A 24,279-nucleotide genomic window follows, 5' to 3' on the forward strand; every position below is an offset into this window, starting at 1 on the left:
CTCACTCAAAACTTGAAAATTTCATGAGTCCTTCAATTTGTAGTGTGCCACTAACATATTCATATCCAATATGACCATCCAAACCTTTTGGGGAAGGTAGGACCAAGTACTGAAGAGCTGAAACATTAATCTATGCCTGTATATGGTGGTAATGGAGTTAGAGAATTAAGACATGCAGGACTGATCTCAATAGATTCCATAATCATAAAAAAAAAAAAAAAAACTATAATACTTTTTTCCAAGTGACACAACTGTAGAAAGGTAAGATTATAATGGCATTGGGGTAAAATAAGGATTGTCAGAAAATCACTATTTTGGAACTCACTCTTAGTATCTCCACCCCAGCTACACACAAAAGATGTTCCTGAAAAACATGACAGTTCTATCCTTTACCAATTCTACCTTTGGAATCGGAGATAGAAATGTAAGGGGAGAGGCAATCTCTTGGTACAAGTGAATGGAGAATGAAAAAAAAGCCATTATCTCCCTTATGAAGAGAAGGCTCCAGAACCAGAAAAACTTTGGCCTCGAGAACCCCATTCATTGTCTCCTGCTGAAGAAATACCACTTTTATATGGCTTGTCTTGAAATGATTGAGCAGTAATATAAGAGTGCTAACCAAACAGTCTTCTGATAGAGGAGGAGCCTCCATTTATGAGTCCTTGAGGTTAGCTTGCAAAAAAGAGTGCCAACCAAACAGCCTCTTTTTAAACAAGGGGATCCTCCAATTGTGAAATCCTGGGGCTATAGGTGTCTGAAGAAACGTGGAAATAACAAGGGTATCCTCAGCAACAGGGTCACGGGCCATCATGTATAGTGTACAACACATCATACAAGTAAAAAAAAAAAAAAACGGTTTTATTTTGAACTATACTGTGACTTAGATTTTAAATGAAATAAAATGTGTATTTATCATGGGTTCTGGTTATTTATTGTGTGCTGCTACTGTTTTTTTCAGAATTCCTAGTAGCCTAAGTGGAACTTATGTTTAAGCCTATTTCATATTTTTTGTGACAAAGTACAGGATGTGAGGTTGAATAGAATGGGTTACATTTAGAATGCATACAGTTCAAAAAATCTTGCTTATGTCCCTGTTCAGCAGTGCTGGTAGACATTCCTATTTCTAAAAATAAGATGCTGACATTTTCCCCAAACAATGTCCATGAGGTTATAAGAAAATGTTTAGAGTTATTTTCTTTGGATGAAGTGGTGATGACTGTACCCAAGGGTGAGAGTGTGGTGTTTGGAGCAGATTTCAATGGGCATATTGGTGAAGGGAACAGAGGGGATGAGGAAGTGACGGGTAGGTATGGTGTTAAGGAGCGGAATGCAGAAGGTCAGATGGTAGTGGATTTTGCAAAAAAGGATGGACATGGCTGTGGTGAATATGTATTTTAACAAGAGGGAGGAGCATAGGGTGACATACACGAGTGGAGGAAGATGCACACAGGTGGATTATATCCTATGCAGGAGGGCCAGTTTGAAGGAGATTGGAGACTGCAAAGTGGTGACAGGGAAAAGTGTAGTTAGGCAACATAGGATGGTGGTCTGTAGGATGACATTGGTGATCAAAAACAGGAGGCGGAATGTGAGGGCAGCACCAAGGATCAAAGGTGGAAATTGAAAAAGGGTGATTGTGAGATGTAGTTCAGGGAAGAGTTAAGACAGGCACTAGGTGGCAGTGAATTGTTACTGAAAAGCTGGGTAACTACAGCAGATCTAGCAAGGGAGATGGCTAGAAAGGTGCTTCGTGTGACATCTGGACAGAGGAAGGAGGACAAGGAGACATGGTGGTGGAATGAGGAAGTACAGGAGAGTACAGAGAGAAAGAGTTTGGTGAAGAAGAAGTGGAATTGTCAGAGAGATGAAGAAAGTAGACAGGAGTATAAGGAATTGAGGCACATAGCAAAGAGGGAGGTGGAAAAGGCTAAGTATTAGGCGTATGGAGAGTTGTATGAAAGGTTGGACACTAAGGAGGGAAAAAAGGACCTGTACTGACTGGCTTGACAGAGGGACCGAGCTAGGAAAGATGTGCAGAAGGTAAGGGTGATAAAGGATAATGAGGGAAATGTACTCACAAGCGAGGAGAGTGTGTTGAGCAGATAGAAAGAGTACTTTGAGGGGTTGATGAATGAAGAGAAAGAGAGAGACAAAAGGTTGGATAATGTGGGGATAGTGAATCAGGAAGTGCAATGGATTAGCAAGGAGCAAGTAAGGATATTTATGAAAAGGATGAAGAATGGAAAGGCTGTTGGTCCAGATGACATAGCTGTGGAAGCATGGAAGTGTTTAGGTAAAATGACAGTGGAGTTTTTAACCAGATTGTTTAATGAAATCTTGAAAAGTGAGAGGATGCTTAAGGAGTGAAGAAAAAGTGCTTTGGTACCAATTTTTAAGAGTAAGGGTGATGTGCAGAGCTGTAGTAACTACAGAAGGATAAAACTGATCAGTCAAAGCATGAAGTTATGGGAAAGAGTAGTGGAAGCTAGGTTATGAAGGGAGGTGATGATTAGTGATCAGCAGTATGGTTTCATGCCAAGAAAGAGCACTACAGATGCGGTGTTTGCCCTGAGAGTGTCGATGGAGAAGTACAGAGAAGGTCAGAATGAGTTGTATTGTATCTTTGTGGAATTAGACAAAGCATATAACAGGGTGCCTAGAGAGGAGTTGTGGTACTGTATGAGGAAGTCGGGAGTGGCACTGAAGTATATAAGAGTGGTACAGGATATGTATGAGAGTAGTGTGACAACAGTGAGGTCTGAGGTGGGAGTGATGGATGCGTTTAAGTTGGAGGTGGGATTACATCAAGGATCAGCTCTGAGCCCTTTCTTATTTGCAATGGTGATAGACAGGTTGACAGACGAGATCAGACAGGAGTCCCCGTGGACTATGATGTTTGCAGATGACATTGTGATCTATAGTGAGAGTAGGAAACAGGTGGAGGAGACCCTGGAGAGATGGAGATATGCTCTAGAGAGGAGAGGAATGAAGGTCAGCAGGACTAAGACAGAATATGTGTGTGTGTGTGAATGAGAGGGAAGATAGAGGAACAGCGAGGATGCGATGCAGGGAGTAGAGGTGGCAAAGTTGGATGAGTTTAAATACTTAGGCTCAACAGTTTAGAGTAATGGTGAGTGTGGAAGAGAGGTGAAGCAGAGAGTACAGGCAGGGTGGAATGTGTGTAGAAGAGTGTCATTGCTGATTTGTGACAGACGAGTACCAGTAAGAGTGAAAGGGAAGGTCTACAAGAGTGTAGTGAGACCAGCTATGTTACATGGGTTGGAGACAGTAGCACTGACAAAAAAGCAGGAGTCAGAGCTGGATGTGGCAGAGTTAAAGATGTTAAGATTTGCACTGGGTGTGACAAAGGTGGACAGGATTAGGAATAAGTATATTAGAGTGTCAGCCCAGTTAGACTGTTTAGAGACAAAGTCAGAGAGGCGAGATTGTGTTGGTTTGGTCATGTGCTGAGGAGGGATGCTGAGTATATTGGGAAAATGATGCTAAGGATGAAGCTGCCAGGTAAGAGGAACAGAGGAAAGCCTAAGATAAGGTTTATGGATGTGGTGAGAGAGGACATCCAGGTGGTTGGTGTGACAGAGCAAGATGCAAAGGACAGGAAGAAATGGAAACAGATGATCTGCTGTGGTGACCCCTAATGGGAACAGCCGGAAGAAAAAGAAGAAGTTCAGAGTTATTTTCTTGTTTCAGAAGGAGATATGAAAATGATAGAGGTCTAGGGGACAACATTCTTTCAGATGTGTATAGCTTTTAAATCCAGTGTGTGGTGGATGACAATAATATGAAACTGTTTACCAAGTGCCACTTTCTAGCTGCACATCTATTTAAACTCCCCCAAAACTGTATGACAGGAACACTATACATAAATGAGAAGATCATAGATCTAGTATTAAAAAACAATATGCATTTGCATACTAATTTCATAACTAAATATAAGTATCAGAATTTCTTCTCATCCACAGCAGAGAAATGATATCTCACTTTACAGTTCTCATTCATTTTAGTAAGCAGCACTTAGTGGGAAATATTATTAATTTAATATGGTAGGAAGAAGTACCACAAAATGCTCACACCTTAGAAGAGCTGAGTATGGATACGCGATCCGATTTCTAAAGCACTGGTGTCACACATGCAGATGTTATTAATGTACACATGCTGATGTTATTAATGTACACATGCAGATGTTATTAATGTACACATGCAGATGTTATTAATGTACACATGCAGATGTTATTAATGTACACATGCTGATGTTATTAATGTACACATGCAGATGTTATTAATATACACATGCTGATGTTATTAATGTGCTGTTTTAAACTACATCAGGTACACTAGTAGGCTACAAAAAGTGCAATCATTAAGCACAGCAACATCTCGTTTGCATCATTTCCATAACCTTTTCTGAGTTTTAAAGTGACCAGACTCATCACAATACATTTTTTTTAAATTTCAAGTTCTTCAGTGCTTGCAGCCATTTACAGAGATGTTTTTTTTAACTTACAAGTAATTATATTTCATTTGACATGAATTTTGTACATCAGTCATGAAGTACAATTTAAGGCAATGCAAAAGTGAATATTTTCTGAACTAAAACTCAAGCAGCATGCTATCAGCACACTTCACAGCAACCGTGGATGGAAGCTGGGAACCCATAGCCTGCTCAATAGGTTCACTAAAGGCAATGACAGGCATGAAGCTGTGAAAGGGCATAAACTTAATACTTCCCCTTAGGTGAAGACAAAGCAATGATACAGAGATAATCCCATGATTCTACTTTTGTGGAGCTGCAACAAATGAAAGTGACTGTGATATTTTCTCAGCATGCTAACTCATACATAAACACTTTCCCAGTTCAGTCTACAAACACAGCTGGAATTTGATAATCAGGCAGAGTGCCTGCACCGTTTGTCTAAATCTGGTGTAATACTGCATCTGTCAGAGCTCTCAATGGTCGTTAAAACACCTCAAGGTTAAACTAGGAACTTGAACTGCACAGAGATATAAATGTGATATAATTTCACAGGAAATGCATGTACTTATTAAAATCAAAGAAAAATGATTGTTTAGCTATATCTGCAACCATCCAATACACAGTATTAGTTGATGATCATTTCAAGCCATCTGCCCATCCCACTGCCTAATGATGATATATCTAAGACTAACTATATCCATATACATAAATATGAGCGTATATACATATACATAAACATATACATATATATATTTGTATGGGTTTCCTCTACCTGATCTAAAGGACACAATGGCAGCACCTGTTGGGTTAACACCATTTGTTCAACACAAATAGATGGTTAACAAGTGTATAAGATCAACAAGCCCAGAGCACGGGAATATTACCTTTCCCCAAGTACTTTGCTATCTCAGTTACTATATATAATTAGCACAGGGTGTGAGGAGTATGTGGGGGACTTTGTCCTCCAGCAAAAACACTCGCCATAGGTTTAGTCTGCTCCAGGATAATCCCTGAAGCATGCACAAATCATGTTGAGAATTGCTAATTAAACATTTTTACATTGATCTCTTGGCTGACACTACTGTGTCCATTCTATTTGGTGCAGGACATCTCTCTCTATATATATATATATATATATATATATATATATATATATACATATATATATATATATATATATATATATATATATATACATATATACGCATATATGTATATACATGCATAACAAAAGCAGCGTATTATAAATCAGAACATTGAAATTAAAGCCAGATTTATGATCTTTACCAACTACGAAGAGTGACAAGACTTTAATAAGTTTGTTTGTTCTTCTTTCGGCTTCCCGGTTAGGGGTTGCCACAGTGGAACTCTGGTCCGCTAATGATTGGCAGTAGATTTTTTACAGGTGCCGAGGTGCCAGCTCGACGCCCAACTTTTCAATGAAGGCAAGCCCATTCTAAGCATGTCTTTCGAATGCCACTCGACCATGGGGAGGACATGTAGACTCCACACAGAAGGCGCTCCAAGTGAGAATCGAATGGGAGAACCTCTTGACAAGACTTTAATAAGTATAGTTTAAAAGAAGAAGGTTGTATCATGGTAAAGAGTGGCAGGACTTTTGTAAGTATAACTTAAGAAAGACAGTTGAATCATGGTACTGTATTGCTAAAAGACATTTAACATGATTCCACACATACTTCACTACCTCTTAGGACAAGAAATCTGGACAAAGCCTAAAATAATGGGGGGACAAAGTCCCAACAATAGGGGCAGATTTTAAATATTGCTCATATAAACTTAAAAAGTTGCTAGGAAAACAGAACTTTTGTTACCACACATTGTCTGAAGTATATGAAGCCTGAAACTGAAATGGATATCATTATTTAATAACTTCACTCCTCAATGAATTGTCAGAAAACTACAAATTTTATGAGGAATTGACTAAAAATGTGAGACAAAAATCTGGCTATTCTGCGAATATCTGGACAGTTGAGAGGTATGATTGCACATTTATTATTTGTCAACATAAAACAACTGCTGTTCTCTTTAGCTTTGTTTGGCAAAAACATTGTATTAAAATATTTTCTTTTCTCTGTCTGAGCTGGTATAAAATTTATTTATTTATTTATTGACTGGGAAAGTCCACTGGGTCAGAAACCTATTTTCAGTGGAGGCCCAGGGAGAAAAGCTCCAGAATGAGTAAAATAACAACATCAGATGACAGAGGATAAGTAGTTATACAATTTTAGAAAAGAAAGAATTTAAACTATATAAAACATATAGACAGCAATTGTCACATCATAGCAAACTTTTTTACAAATACTGTAGCACCTTGTATTTAACATAAAGGCTAAGGTGAAGACATTTTGGATAAAAAAGAAATTATATTTAATTCAATTAAGTGCATTGCCTTAAAAACTAAGATATACACTAGTGCCCACTCATTATATTATATAAGACATTAGTATATTATAAAATAAACAAGTATTCTACATCAATATGTTATTTGTAACCTAATGGTTACATTTAGCCTGTGGTCTTATGTTCTGTGACCTAAAATATACTGTCATGACAGAATGAAGCAAATTTTATTGTTATGAGTGTTGTAAGTAGAAAAGGGCTTATATTCAAAATTCTGACTGAACAGAGAAGAATTTTGCCTGTCATGTTATTCATTGCAAAGCTGAAGAGTGTTCATTATTTGCTTGTGTTGTATTCACTATTTATTAGTTTTATTGACCAAAAATGCCCATCTAGATAGGTGCATTTACAGTGGAGACCTAGAACAAAATCTCTAGCATACATTGCACATTTAAGCAATAACCGATGACGTAGTGTGGTATGTTGAAGATTTACCCATGGTTGGTGTGGTTTAATCATGAGGGCGAAGCCCGAGTGATTAAATAAAGCCAACCATGGGGAAATTTCAATATACGACAACCTAGGAGTCGGTTATTGCTATTATACAATGACATTATTTAAGAAAAAAATACTTACTTTTCTTAAATAATGTCTTTGTATAATGGCGTATTACTGTTCTTCTGCGGCTGGTGGTATACTGCTGCGTTGTTTTGATGTACTACGCATACGTATTACCCAATACATCAATTCTCTGAAAGGGAAGCAACAGAGAAAGGAAAGTCTCTGATGCTCCATTTTGTTTTCTTTTTTTTTTTATACTAAAAAAAATGTTTGGGCTAGTTTAGGAGTAGGAGCGAGAGAGAGAGGCAGAATGGAGGAAATGCAAAGTTTTAAATGACATACCTGATTTTCTTTGTATTCCCTCCATGCTGCCTCTCATATTATGTACGGAATATGGACTATAGTTTTTTTTTTAATTTTTGTTGGGGAAAAAAATTAAAATTTTGGAATATATGAATGGAAAGAAGTCTAGGTAACTGGACCTTTTTCCATTGGTATATTGTGGGATTTACAACGGCCCGCTGGTTGGGCTGGCCAATCAGCATGCACGTTTTTGAATACTAATGGCCAGTCATTGTATAATTAGAAATATATCATGCTAAAGCATAATCTGTGCATACTGCAGCTTATTAAATAAAACATGTTCTTTAAATATGCAAAGCAGATAAGTTAAGCTGATATATCGTACAGCTATAGGGAGTTACAGAGCATACACCTTGGTTAACAAAACATATCCTACAGTATATTTACAGTCATGTTCATATATATGTATTTACAGAGATAAGGCTAAGTGGGTTACTAATTAAAGTGCAGAACATTTTTTTATAAGGTTCAGAATGATGTTAAAATTAGTATTTCCACATAGCTCCCAAAGGCATACAGTAGCTTAATCAATGATCTTCCAAACTTCCTAGAGGTGTGCTTGTAGTATGTGCATGCTAATGTGTGAGTGTGTGTGTGTGTGTGTGTGTGTGTGTGTGTGTGTGTGTGTGTGTGTGTGTGTGTGTGTGTGTGTGTGTGTGTGTATGTGTGTGTCTAGGTATGCATGTGTGTTATACAATAGACAGGTGCCCCATCCAGAATGAGTATTAAAGTTTGGTAAATATCCAATGCTGCTATAGGTTCCAGGATTCCCATTACCCTGTAAAAGGATAATGTGGCTTATCAGAAAATGCCTCTATGGAATATTAGAATGCATTGAGCTACCAGCATGATATAAAGGATGGAAGAATGTGCTAAGTCTGCTTTCTCTGTGTTCAATCAGCTCGTCTCCCAATACGCCACAGCTTCATTGTGTTTTCAGTATTAAGAAGTGACTCAAAAATAGTATAGGAACAGAATAAACTTATTTTTTCATAGGCAAAGTCTATGTGGGGAACTTCTCCCTTCATATTCCTTAGCTCTACTGTTGGACTGCAGTGGGAAAAAGTGAAAATACTTGCTGGAGTATACTGCTAGCTTTGTCCATACAAATCAGTGGGGTCTATATCATGTCAGCGAAATGGCATTACAGTGAATGCCATTTTCAGACACATATAGACCAAAATCAAAAAAGCACAAATGGTGGGGTCAGCAACTTCTTTCCCAAGGAAAGAAATCACTTGGCATGAGCCATGACATTGCCCTTTACCTGACTGTAGTGTGATCTCGGAGTTGGTATATTTAGTTGGGGGGGTGGAAGGGCACAGCACCCCCACATTGGGGGGGGGGTGAAGCTCCCCACTTTGTAATGTTTTAAGTGGTATGTTCTGTTTTGTTGGTTCATCAATTTTTTTTTCCATGGGACCATATATTTCCAAATAGATCAAAATCAGAAAAGCTCAAAAGCTCAGGTCAGCAATTTCTTTCCCAGAGAAAGAAATCACTTGGTCTAAGCCATGACATTGCCCTTTACCTAACTGTAGTGTGCTCTCTGAGTTGGTATATTTAGTTGGGGGTGGGGAGGGCACAGCCCCCCACATTAGGGGTGTGGTGGGTGAAGCCCCCCACTTTGTAATGTTTTAAGTGGTATGTTCTGTTTTGTTGGTTCACCAATTTTTTTCCATGTGAAAAAAATCAGTGAACTAGGGTTTTGCTCTTTTAAGACTTCGGTCTATATGTGTTAGCGAAACAGCATTCACTGTAATGCCATTTCGCTGATATAATATAGACCCAAAGCAGTGTGCTTTCAATAAAACACATCAAAATAAAATTAAATAAAAGTGGCTCAATGCAAAACACCTCAATGAAGTAAAGATATCAAAAATAAAAAACGGATGGAAAAAGATTGTAAAAACAAAACCACTAATCCAATAAAACGATCGTGTCAGCACACAGGTTGCAAGTCCATAAAACGTTTACTGTATAAATTCCACAAGTGCTTTCACCCTAACTCAATTGTAGGGCTTGTTTTTACACTTGAAAAAGCCCTACAATTGAGCTAGGGTGAACGCGCTTGTGGAATTTATAAAGTAAAGGTATCACATTGATTAACGCAATCTAAAAAAATTGGGAAGACTGTGGGATTAAGGCTAATGTAGAGAATGCATACAACAGTGTTTTGGTACTAACCTATGATGGAGAAGCTAGAATAGTCAGAAGTATTATAGAGGATGAATGGAATAGGTTTGCTAGTACTTCTGACTTGCAATATATTTTTAATAGACCACTTAAATGTGTATATGGAGAATGGGCCTAGCAAGGCTGGTAATTATAATTCCAGTAAAAGGGGTACACATAAGTGTGGGAGCTGTACCCAATGCCCCTATGTTTAAACAGGGGATACATGCTTTTTGAAAGCCAGAAATAGATCTATTAAAACCTTAGGTTTTGCCAACTGTAATACAAATGGTTTGATTTATTTAGCCTTATGTGGGAACTGTGAGGCATTTTACATTGGCAAAACTGAAAGAAAATTAAAATCCAGAATGTATGAGCATAGGTATGATATAAAAAGATGAACTTAAACAATGCTTTATATAAACACACCTTAGACTGGTCAGGAAGAGATTTTTATTTTTTTGTGATTGAGGTACTACCAATTGATCCCAGTGGTGGTCCCTGGGAGACACTCTTGGAGTACAGAGAGTTGTACTGGCAGTTGGTGTTAGAAGCAAATAAACACCCTGGGTTAAATGACATGGTTTCTTTGAAAACAGTCTTAAAATGAAGAGCTGCTAAACTTTGATTTTTAGTATTGCTCTAAAATTTTGGCCAGTAGATGTCACTGTTTCATTAAGATCTCTACACAGCAGGCTTTTACAGATTTATTATTGTTTGCTTTTATCAGTATTTTTAAATGAAAGTTTTTAATGTTTTTAATGTTTTTAAATGTATTTAATGTGAATTTACATTCCATATCTAGCTAAAATATTATTTATTATTTTTACACTTGTACTGAATGGTAGTTCTATTCAGACAGGGTCTGCATGCATTGTTTCCTATGACACCTTTTAAACATTTTTGTTTGTTAATATGGACCTATTAAGGACTATATATAAAGGACTCATTTTTGTTGGTATGCTCATCTGATGAAGTTGCTGATGAAAATGCTGTGGTCCAGTTTAAGGCGTTTTGTTGTTTTTTGTGTGTTCATTAAAGTTGCTTTGCTAGTGCCTTATTTTTTGGTTATTTGTATTTGGGCACTTTTTTCCATTTTTTTTTTCATTTATTAATGTAGCTAGATAGCATGTGCATATAAGTTACTGAGCACTTGCAAGATCAGTGCCATTTTGTATGGTCAGCCAGTGTGACTGTAAGCCTGAATGGCGATGCACATGTGAGTGTGTTAGAAGTTATCAGTAAGCATATGAAATTAAAAGTATATGTACAAATTATAGCTCCTGATTTTTGTTTGTATAATAAATGACTTCAACGTATTCCATACCTCGGCGTCTCATTTAAATGCATGAGACATGCGACGTGGTGTCAGAATGGGATCCGAAGTTGAAGCAGCTCACAAACCATTAGGCACGCAGTTAGAAGTGAAGCAATATTCAGGAGTGAACTCGCAAACAGGTCAGCGATTATTTGAAAATATATACATTTGTTTCAAATGACTTTGAGTCACATAATATGTGGCATAGCATTCAGTGTTTAAAATAACTTCGGAGATATTCAAAATGTCTGAAATAGTGACATAATGGTTAAATGTTTGAAATAATCTCTGAAGTGTTTAAAATGTTCAAAATGGTTAAGATGTCAGAATTGTTCACAATATGTGACTTTTTCATTGTAATTAAGACTTTTTGAAGTGTCTGAAGTGTCTGGAGTGTGTGAGATATTTGCAGTGTTAAAATAAAGCATTTTTGGAGAGATCGTTGTGCATTTGAACAAAATTACAAGTACCAGGTCAATACTTATGTTTATAAGTAATCTGTTGTTATGGCAGAGAGATTTTGCAGACCTGAACTGCTGGTGTTTGATAATAATATTGCTGAGAATTGGGGGTTGTTTGAGCAAGAATATTATATTTTCATACGGGCTGCATTTTCTGATAAATATGCAAGTACAAAAACATTTGTACTTCTCAATTTAGCTAGCTTAGAAGCCATTAAGTGAGGATTTTCATTTGTTTATGCACCTGCTGTGTATGCAGGTGAGGGGGAGAACTGCCATATTGTAATACAGGCTGAAATGCAAGAAGACACGGAGTGCTTAAAATGTAAATTTAGAGAAATGTGTAACCTTCAAATGAATATTACAATGGAAAGGCATACATTTTACATAAGAAATCAAAAGTCTAGTGAAACTATTGCAGCATATGTAATATTACCAACTTAAGAAATAAAACAAAAACTTGCAGATTTGGAGATCTAAGAAATGAGTTGATAAAAAAAGTCTTGTATGTGGTGTTAATAATGATGCAGTGTGAAAGATTTTGCTTTGAGATAGTGAATTAATATTGATCAAAGCCACTGAGATTTGCCAAATATATGAAATTACAGAAAAGTTTATGAATATCCTTACGAATGAGAAAAGCATGTTTACAGTACCTGTTAGTATGAATGTTGATAGTGTACAGCAGCAAGTTAAGATGAAAAAGAAATATAAACCGAAGGGTGTGCACCCAACGTCATTGCTAACTGTTGCATTTGTGGAGGCAGCCATAAACCTAAACGGGAAAAGTGTTTAGCTTTTTGTCAGAAATGTCACAAATGTAAAAAGTGGAATCATTTCAAAAGACATTGCAAGGCTAAAGTGTTGCAGACTTATATTAAAAGAGAGTATCCAAAGAAGCAAGTAGATGAGGCAGAGCCTTTAGAAAACTCCAAGAGCTGTGAGCAAACTTTCTATGTTGATGGTGTCTCTGTGATTGATGAAACAGTTAATAGAGTAGACTATCAGTTGTCAGCAAAGAGTGAAATATCTTGTACTGTGCAGATTAATGGGAAACACATAGAGCTTAAAGAAGACGCTGGATCTAAGTGCAACATTATGACATCACAAATGTTTGCTAGAGAAAAAGCTGGAGAAAGACTTGATTCAGCAAAATGTGCAAAACGAGTTGCTTATGGTGGTGAAGAGATTCAAACTGATGATGCAGTAGTTCTTTTATGCCATTCTGCTGGAAACAGCTATGACTTGCAGTTTTACATAGTCAAAAGACACATGCAGTCATGGCCATAAAAAGATTGTCATTAGTGTGGATGTCAGAGAATGGGACTGATTTCATTTAAGAAGTTCACCGTATAAGTATGAGCAACAACAATAGTTTTACACAGAATATTTTTAGTGAATATGCTGATCTTTTCAAAGACTAGCATTGTAAACTTCCATTCCCATATTCCGTGAAGTTAAACCATGAAGTAAGTCCAGTTGTCAGACCAGCAAAGAAGATTTCAGTAACAATGCAGAGTAAAGTAAAAGGAGAAGTAGACAAAATGGTGCATTTAGGTGTCCTTACTCCAGTAGAAGAACCAACCAAATGGGTATCCCCATTGCCATAGCTCATAAAAAAAAGCTCAGATGATATTCATATATGTATTGATCCAAGTGACAAACAAAGGACTGGAATGCCCTCATTATCCGATGCATACAATAGAAGAGGTAGCCTCTCTCATGCCAAATTCCACTGTTTTTTCAATCTCAGATGCAAAAAGCTCCTTTTGGCAAATTTTGCTGGATCATAAATCTCCCTTGTTAACTTCATTTAGTACACAATTTGGTAGATGCAGATTTTTGAGAATGTCATTTGGACTCAGTTCTGCTAGTGAAGGCTTTCAATGTGCCATGGAATTGGATTATATGAGTTGACAAGCAAAAAATGTACACTGGTCCTGGTTGGAACAACACCAAAGAGCATTTGATATTCTGAAGCAGAAAATTGCCAGTCCGCCCACATTGAAATAGTATTTGTTTTATTTATTTATTTCCAGTTTGATTACCGGGGAAGTCCACTGGGTCAACATGGTCCGTTTTCAGTGGAGGCCAGGGGAGAAAAGCCCCGAGAATGCATTAAAAAGAACAATTTACATACGATTTACATACAGGATTTAAAGAAATACAAGCTAGGTCTGAGAATGCATTTGCAGTTTACAAATATTATAACAAGAGGTACCTTTAGTACCAGAAGCAATTCTGTAGATCTCTATATTTACAATATTTACAAGTTTTGTTGAGCAAAAATAGCTGTAGGAGTAGGAGAGGTAAGGAGAGGAATAAGCAGCAGGAGAGTACAGGGAGATTTGATAGAGATGAAAGAGTATGTCTGAGGGAGGTACATAGGGATTATGTGCCAGTAGGGGAGAATCTTAAGGCTTCAATAGATCAATACTTAAATAAGGAGGGGTTATGTGCTGAATGGGGGAGACTCTTAAGGCTTAAGGTTATCAGAGCTTAAGTAGGGAGTAGACAGGGACATGTTTGTTTAGTAGACAGGTGTATGAAAAGCTGGGCTTTGAAATTTTCATAGTTTGGGGTGCTTCTTAGTGATTGAGGAAGGGGATTCCATTTTTTGCCTAGAGCATAGGAGAGGAGCAGTTGGCCAGCAGGATATTTGGGTTTATGGATAGCTATTAAGTTCTGATGTTTAGATCTAAGGGTTCTGTTGGGTATATAGGTGGGGAGGATATTATTTAGAGCAGGGCATTTTGTAGGCTGAAATATGAGTGTATGAGCTGTAGAAAGTTGTAGGTAATCTAGGTGGTTACGAAGTTCTAGCCAGTTCAGGGTTTGTAGGGTGAGGCAGTGGTGAGTGGAATTTTTGGATTTGGAGGCAAATTTAGAGATTTTATTGTAGCAGCTTTCTAGTTTGGAGGTAATGGAAGAGGACAGGTTGGTTAGGAGTGGAGCACCATATAGTAAGGAAGGAAGGAAAAAAGTAGAGGCTAGAGTTTGTCTAGTGGAGTTGGAGAGAAAGTGATAGTTTCTATACAGCATACCTAGCTTTTGGTGGGTCTTTTTAATGTTCTGTTGTACATATAAATTGAACTTTAGATGTTCATCAACTATTATACCTAGCAGTTTAGCGGATGGGATGACTTCTATAGGTGTATTGGTTTGGCTAAGGATTTTGAAATCATTTTTATTGAAGAAATAGTTCTTAGTGGGAGGGAATAGTAGAAGTTTGGATTTGCTAGCATTAAGAGAGAGGTTGTTTTGGTGCATCCAGTTTTCAGTTTTTGAGAAGCAGTTTGGGTCTTAGAGAGCAATTCAGAGAGGTTAGAGTCAGAGAAGACTAGGGTTGAGTCATCTGCATATTGAATGAATTTGGTGTAAGGAATAGCAGTGTGAAAGTTATTTATGAAGATGTTGAATAGCATAGGTCCAAGGATGGATCCCTGTGGGACACCAGTGGGGGTCGGTAAGAAGGAGGAGATGGAGTTTTTCCATTTGACAGCTTGAGATCTGTCTGATAGATAGCTGGAGAACCAGGATAGAGTTTTAGGGGAGATGTAAAGATTTGAAAGATGACAGAGCAGATGGTTATGGGAGATAGTGTCAAATGCTTTGGAGAGAGCTAGAAGAACAGTAGAAACTAGCTGTCCTGAATCACGGGCTTGGTTGACAGTATCTAAGAAAGAAATTAGGGTGGTTATGGTGCTGTGGCTGGGGCAGAATCCATGCTGAGTAGGTGTGAGGAGATTGTTTTGGGTCAGGAATGGCATAAGTTGGAGGTGGATGCACTTTTCAAGGATTTTAGAAATAGGGGATAGTAAGGCAATAGGGTGGAAATTTGAGATGCTGGTATTTTTTCCTCCCTTATTGAGTGAAATAATGAAGGCTGAGCACCAGAGTTTAGGGGCATAGGATTCTTTTATTGATCTGTTTATAATGATACTGATCGGGAGAGCAATGCCATCTGCATGTTTTAGGTAGGATGAGGGAATGTTGTCGGGAGCGTTAGAGCAGGGCTTAAGTTTGGATAGGAGTTTTTTTATGAGAGCTGTGGAGATGGATTTAAGCTCGAATAGAGGAGGAAGGTTATTTGGAAGGTTAGAAGGGGAGGGAGAGAGGTAGATGGGTTGTTGTTGGGAAAAGATTTTGTGAGGGAGAAAATGGATTTGATGAAAAAGGAATTGAATTCAGAACTTAGTTGATGGTCAGTTTTACTTGGGTTGGGACATGGATTAGTTTTTGATCCCAGACGGAGAAGTGAGTTTATTGCTTTCCAGAATTGTTTTGGATTATTATAGTTATTAGACTGGAGCTTAGTGTAGTAGTTTTTTTGTCCTTGTTGATTAACTTTTTAGAGAGGTTACGGAGCTGTTTATTGAAGGAAGGTACTGGGTAATTTTTTTTTTGGTGAAGTTTCCACAGTTTGTCCCTTTGGTGCATTGTTTGTTTGGTCTCTTTGGAGAGTCAGGGAACTATGTTCGTTTTGATTCTTTTATTTCTAAGGGGGGCTACGGAGTTTAAGGTTTCAAAGAAGACAGAGTTTAAATGGTCTATAGCTTTATCGAGGGGAAGAGTGTATAGAGTATGCCAGTTCATTTGTTTGAATATATTTGAGAAAGTAGTAGGGTTAAAGTTGTGAAGGTTGTGAGTAAGGATATATTCATGTTGGTGTGGAGAAGAGCTGGTGGAGCAATGAATGAAGGCTGGTAGATGGTCACTAAAGGTATCAGGAATTGTGCCAGATTTGGTTATTTTATTAGGGTTAGAGACAAGGATCCAGCCTAGGGTGGTTCCAGGGGGATTAATTTTGTTAGGTCGGGTGATAGAGAGGATAGTCTGAGTGAGAGCTAAATCCTGTGAGTGCAGCAGAAAAAAGTATCAGCAGAGTGTAGTTTACTAGCAACAGCAGAAAGAGTTGTACTACAAGTGTCAGGCGAGGTAGAGTAGGTTAGCTTTTCAAGAGGGATTGTGCAAGTAGAAAGAAAATACTAACAGTTTAGTAATGTTAGATCTCAGCCAGCTTATTAGTGTAAAAACTAAAAACCAGTTGAGAGTGGACTGATAAACTGGGGTTGTAAGGGCAGAGACTGCCACCTAGTGGTGGAAAACATAATAAGTAGCAGGGAAAAGACCAAAACTGTAGTAGGTTTAAGTAATTTCTGGGTTAGGGAGAGTTAGAAGTAAATTCAAGGTAGGAGGTAAAGTAGAAAGGGGAAGGGGAAAAACAGTCTGTGGAGGGCTGCTGTAGCACAGACAAGGAGGGCTGCTGTAGTACACACAAGGAGGTCATACTCCTGACTAACAAATAGCACAGCAAGTATTCAGAAATTAAGTTTCTTATTTTAAGCACGTACGTTAGCTCAAGTCCTGTAACAGGGTCTCCTTTAATGGAAGTTTCCAGTGTGCCAGGCAAGCAGATAGGGATTCAAGGTGTCTTCAGCAATTAGTCAGAGGTATTCCTTTGTACTAAATGCAGGGAGGGAGGACCCAGGGCTAAAGTAGTTAGCTCAAGTCCTGCAACAGGGTCTCCTTTAATGGAAGTTTCCAGTGTGCCAGGCAAGCAGATAGGGATTCAAGGTGTCTTCAGGATTTAGTCAGAGGTATTCCTTTGTACTAAATGCAGGGAGGAAGGACCCAGGGCTAAAGTAGTTAGCTCAAGTCCTGTAACAGGGTCTCCTTTAATGGAAGTTTCCAGTGTGCCAGACAAACAGATAGGGATTCATGGTGTCTTCAGGAATTAGTCAGACGTATTCCTTTGTACTAAATGCAGGGAGGAAGGACCCAGGGCTAAAGTACAGTGTGCAAGAAAGGCAGCCCGGACCGCAGGACCAGAGAGGGGAGGCTGTAGCTGTTTAGTGGAAGGATTAAAAAAAAAAAACATGCTGCAAGATGTTCACAAACCTGTAACTCTTGAGATGCTTCAAACTATGGCCTTGGTGTGTCAGATCTTCCAAAAGGTATAGCAGTAGCCTATGCATCAAGAACTTTAACTCAAACAGAGATGCATTATGCACAAATAAAGAACTTTTGACATTAGTGCTCGCATGTTCAAAGTTCAGTGATTATATTTATGGCAGACCTATCCAAATAGACACTGCTTACCTACCACTAACGACAATTTTGGAAAAGCCAATGCATACAACCCCAGCTTAGTTGCAACCTATGATGTTAAAATTGCAAAAGTACAATTTCAATATTGTTTACAAAAAGGGAAAACACTTGTACTTTGGAGATGCTTTATCACGTGCACCCAGACAAATGACAGAGCACCATGAAAATAAAACGTCAGACCTTGAAGTCATGGAAGTCAGAATTGTTTTGTCATCGAGGCTTGATGAACTAAAAAATCACACTGCTTCAGCTCTAGTTCTCCAGAAGCTAAAAAATGTTATGAGTCAAGGATGGCCGACAAGACAAACCAGTTTATCATTTGATATTCAACAGTAATTTCATGAAAGGTCCAAAAGTGGTAATTCCTCAAGTCTTATAACAGGAATATATCAAAATCTTGCATCATGGTCACCCAGGTACTGATTCAACCAAATGAAGGCAAGAGTCTTTGTATTTTGGCCTTCTATTTCCAAAGAAATAGAGAAGGAATCTCTAGAATTTGCAACACCACCAAACTGCATCAAAAATAACCACTTCAGCTACACCAGATTCCTGAATTACCATGGTAAATGGTTGCCACAGATATTTTCGAATGGAATGGTCAACATTACTTATTCAGATTGGATTGAAATTAACCTTCTTCCTAAGATGACATCCAGCACAGTCATTATAAAATTGAAGAGACATTTTTCTGTCCATGGTAGTCTGCACAAAGTCATGTCTGACAATGGTGCACAGTTCACTAGTCAACAGTTCAAGAGATTTGCTGAGATGTGGGACTTTGCTTGTGGTACCAGTAGTCCTGAGTATCCACAAGAAGTTGTGAGAATGCAAACATCCAAAGGATATGACTGAGGGAATCATGAAGAACATTTGTGAGGAATTGAGATCTTACATCATACAAACTGAAGGAATGGTCAGAAGGAATCATAGACATGTGTTACCTGTCTCTGAGCCAGTGATGCAGCAGATGGCCTGTGCCAATGACTCTAATTCCTGGAGTGACTTGTCAACTGTGTGAATTCAAAAGGACAGTGTGCTTTCTTTAAACAACTTTGGAGTAAACCCTGATGTTCCAGTTTTGAAAGAATCCCCAGAGACTGTCCCTGTTACTAAACCCAGTCAGAATTTCTATTTAACTAGATAGGGTAGAATTTCCAAACCATATCACAAATACGCAGTGACTTGGACTTGAAGTCAGTTTTTTTTTTGTTGAAATGTTGAAATAATGTCTAGCTCTAAAATATGTCTTTGTTCTTGTATTTGCAATTTTGAACAAAATTAAAAATGGAGGATGTACATCAGTGTGTATATTGAACCTAGTCATCACTATCCTGCCAATGGCATCAAACATTTATTAACATTCTATTCACTTTGTGAATCAAGGAAACTCTGATTCAAACAATTACAAAAGAAAAATGTATGCACTGCATGCACAAAATACACAGAACCACCCTCAAGGGAAAAATTTTCCCCCTAAACCATATTCTAGAATGATTGTTTGTTTCATTTAGGATAATAAAAACAGAAAAATTGTAAAAAAAAGATCTATAACTGCCCCATGCTGCAAAATGTGCTTATTGGCTAAATGAATTTAGCAATAAAAACTAACTTATTATTAAGTTAACTAGAACACACAACTAAAGAAAAATGTAACAAATGCTAATATAACCTATATAACTCTATTAAAAACCATTATTTAAATCTAAACAAAAAATAAAAAACAAACCAGCACCAAGGATAAATGGTAAATCCTCTAAATAATAACACTGGAAAAGCAAAAGTAGGATAAACCAGCACACAGCCAAATAATCCAAGGTATAAGTTCAGTAAAAAAGGTAAGCACTTTCACGATTAACTGACCACTTCATCAGACCATTAATAAAAAATGGCATATCACAGTATTTAAAACAAAAGCAACCTATCACAGAAAGGCCGAGCACCATAATAAATCAATCAAAATAGTGTTTAATCATAAAGAAATCACCAAATCCCCAAAATGTACAACACAGCCTATCAGCTTGTACTGATGCATTATTACAACCAATCTGAGGTATAATATGTTTGTCTAATCAGGTGTCATCAAAGATTTTACATCCTGTTAACATATAATACAACTCATTCAGTAATCATCTATACAGAAAAATAATTGTCTGTATAAAATAGTAAAAATGCAGACAAAATCAATGGACATAATGACAAGGCTGTACAACATATTTAGCATGAACACAATAGTAACAGTATCCTACTTAGCAGTTGCAAATATTCTAGTGACATAGTCTCAAGTACTTGGCAAACCAGTATAAAATCTTTTTCACATAATAGTAATCATTACCTTCAACAGTCCTAATGCTTCAAACATGTTAGAGAACAGTGCTGTGATAATTAGGATACAAACAGTTATATATTATACATTTGAGATTAAAATAAATATAGTGGAAAGGAAGCAAAAAAAACTAATACAGCCTATCAAATAAAATAGCTGAATCAACCTAACAGAAGACTGTCTCCCTATTCACTATCTAATATATGGGTCTATATTAGAACATCGAAGTCTCACAACTTTGAATGTCCTAATATTGACCCCTATTCAGTGAACGCTGAAAATAGCGAAGCTGCAGAACACCGAATTTCTTCCTAGGGAAGGAATTCAGTTGGCCGTTCCTGTAGCTTTGCTATTTTCAGCACTGTGGTGGAAAGTTACCAGTCAGGATCAGGTAAGTGTGCAATTGTATGGACGTGAGGATTAGGGCGCGGGGTAGGTGAGTTAAGGTTAGGGTGCGGGTCAGGTAAGTGTGTGATTGTGTGGACGTGAGGGTTAGGGTGGGGTAGGTGAGTTAGGGTTAGGGCACGGGTGAGGTGAGTGTGTGATAGTGACGGACCTTAGGGTTAGGGTTTGGGTTAAGGTATGTGGATAGCTAGTGGTGTATGTACAGTTTAGTGTAGGGTTAGCTGTAGGATTTTAGGTGTATGTGTGTGGATTGCTGTTTATTTGGTGTGCTTGTGTTGTGTGTATGTTTGTCGGAACAGCAAATTTTTTCCCTGGGAAAAAATTAGCTGTTCTGCATGTTCGATATGGTCAGTGTTTACTGAATAAGGGTCGATATTAGAACACTCAACATTTTAAAAAGTTGATGTTCTAATATAGACCCCTAATATATATATGACTATCCAATCAATTATACGTCTATTTGGTGATGTACTTCAAAGCGAATAATATCGCAGGCACTTTACAAGCCACTATGACATATTTTCAAATAATAATAAACATAGATTTTCACAGGATAGTGAACATTATCTGCAGCAAACCTAATGCTTTAAGTTATTGAATAACTATGCAATAATGACTAGAATACAAATATTTATACATTGTGCATTTTAAAAATTCTTTATGGATAACATGATGAGTATAGTGAAGAAGAAAAGAGAAAAAGAAATACAGCCTATCTAACAAGGTAAATAAATCAAACCAACCTATTAAAATACTATCTACCTATTTGCTAGAAGATATCTAACTATCCAGTCAGAAATATGTCTAGTTAACAAAATACTTCAGAACAAATAAAGTCATAGACACTTTGCAAACAACTAAAACATATTTTCATATATTAATAAACATTGTCTCAAACAAATCTAAAGCTGACATATTCAATGACAGTATTTTAGAGAATAAAATGCATATATTGTGAATGTCAAATGTTTTATTTAAAACAGGAATGGATATAGTGGAAAAGGATCAGTGACAACCAGTACAGCCTATCAAAAGGAACAAACAGATCAATCCAGCCTATCAAAACATTATGTCCCTATTAGCTAAAGCACATCTGACCATCCAACTGGAGATGTTCATGGGTAATGAAATGTCATAATACAGCCCTGTTGCATAACTTAATGGCAAATCTAGAAAATTGCCCTTATACATGTTACTAAAAATAATCAAGATACGTAGATTATATTTATAAGCAAATGTTAAATAAAAATAAAATAAATAAAATAAATATTTTAACATCGTTTGCAAAAAAAGTCTTGGATATTGAGAAAAATCATGGAATCATGCATACATACTATGCAAAATGATTGCAAAAACCTGTCACTGTCATTCAGGGATGATGATAAATCGGAATTCTCTGCTAAGTGCATCCACAAACAAAGCCTACATAGGCTTTAATAACAAAAAAGGGCTGTTAATGGCTTGGAAGCTTTTAGACCTAAACAAGACCTAAAGATCGAGCAAAAATAAACAAATCTAACATATGGTAGGGCATGACATGCTGTATGGGCCTATCAAAAATCAGTCTGCCAATTCGCTGGGAAACAGCACACTACCCGATCTACAGCTTATTACACTACAATGTCAAAGTGTACTGTCATGTCTCATGACAGATTCACCAGTCTTCAATGAAACATCTTGTCATTCCTGATGAAAATGTGTGTGTATATGTATATATATATATATATATATATATATATATATATATATATATATATAAAATAAGAAAATATATATGCTGAAACATGCTATAGGTAAAGCAGCTCATACACTTAATCCTACTTATTTCCCAGTATTTTATGTGCAAAAATAAATAAAAATAAGACTGACAATACAATGTATTCATAAAAACAACTCATGACTCTGAATGTCTTCCCCCAGACTACAACATCTTCTGGCAAGACAGACTAGAGAAAAAAATGGAGGTGGTGCTCTAATCAGCTCTTTCTCTACCGTCTATCAATCCCCCATCCAAACTTTGATCCTGCTGAAGTACTCATTGTCAAATGTAAACTGACCAATCACAAGAAACAAACTATTGCTTCTATTTACATCCCCACAGGTAACAACATCCCTCTTCTGGAGCGCCTTCTCTCCTGGACCTCTCAGACTATCCTTTATGAAACAGTAATCTTGGATGACGTTAATATTGACTGGAGTGCCCCTGACACAGATTCCCCTAACACCTCTATTAACCTCTATGGCTTCTCCCAGCTAATCACTACCCCTACTCATCTAAATAAACACTGCAGCTCTGGCTCCTCTCTAGACTGGGTCCTCACTTCCATTCCTAACCTCTCGCACAACCCCTCCACCCTACCTGACACCCTAGGTGACCACCACCCCACCTTCATACCTAGACACTCTCCCCAACAACACAAACTCCAGCAATACAAGGACTGCCATAAACTCTATAGTTTTAATCCAGATACCTTCAACTACTTGCTCTCCTCAACTAATTTGTCCTTCCTCTATAACCTCTCCCTAGAGGATGCAGTCGTGACATTTAACAATATCTTTCTAGATACACTTTAACTCCCTGTCCTCCATCAGAAAAATAAGAATCAAAACTCATTTTGCTCCCTGGTTAACAAAAGCCACTTGAACCCTTATGAACAAGAGAGATCATTTGTGGAAAAAATGGAAAAAAAATCCAAATCTTGTACTGATCTTCACAGCTATAGAGAGCTCTGTAATTTAACCAAAAAAGGTCACCCTTGACAAGCAAAAGTTTTTTTGAAAACAACTAAGCAATCCCCACTCCAACCTTAAAAACTTCTGGCAATCTGATAATAAGCTGCTACATCCTGGAAGCCCCTTATTGCCCAACCCATGCTCTAATAGCTCTTCCTCTGATACCACTACCTTTCTAAATTCCTTCTCCATTGACTCCATCCATAATCTAACCAAAAATGGCACTATTACCTACCCCACTTCCCCTCCATCTACTCAAACAACCACTTTCTCTTTTAAACCAATCCCTACAACCTATATCAAATCACTTCTTAGCAAACTAAAAACGTTCTCCATCAGTCGGCAACCTTTCTCTTCAATTCCTAAAAACTTCTGCCAATTCTATCACTTACCTCATCTCCATATTAGTAAATAGATCCGTCAAAGAAAACATTGCACCTGACATCTGGAAGAAATTTTATGTCATACCCTTACACAAAGGTGGTATCTCAAATGACCCTTCAGATTTAAGGCCAATTGCCATTCTAGCTCCCCAGGTCAAGAATTATAGAAAAATGCATTCATAAACAGCTCCTTGATCACCTTCTACTAGAACATCTTACCCCTGCAAAGCATGTTTTTCACCCAAAACATAGTACAACTACTGCTCTGACTTCCTTCACTAACTCCATTGCAAACTCCTGTGACAACAATAAATTAGTCTCCTGTCTATTTCTGGACCTCTCCAAAGCCTTTATCACCATTTCCCATAGACTACTTCTATCCAAACTAACTACCTTTAATGTCTCCAACCCTGCACTTTCTTGGTTCTCCAGCTACCATTCCAATAGATTCCAAGCCATTAAATGGCAATATAACTTTTTCCCTTCTTAGCTAAACAAACAGGGATACCCTAAGGCTCCATCCTTGGATCTCTATTATTTAATATCTTTATTAATGACATCCACTCTTACTCTCCACTCTCTTCAGT

Source organism: Protopterus annectens, chromosome 5.part1, assembly GCF_019279795.1.
Source record: "Protopterus annectens isolate FY-2018-M chromosome 5.part1, PAN1.0, whole genome shotgun sequence".
NCBI lineage: Eukaryota > Metazoa > Chordata > Ceratodontiformes > Protopteridae > Protopterus > Protopterus annectens.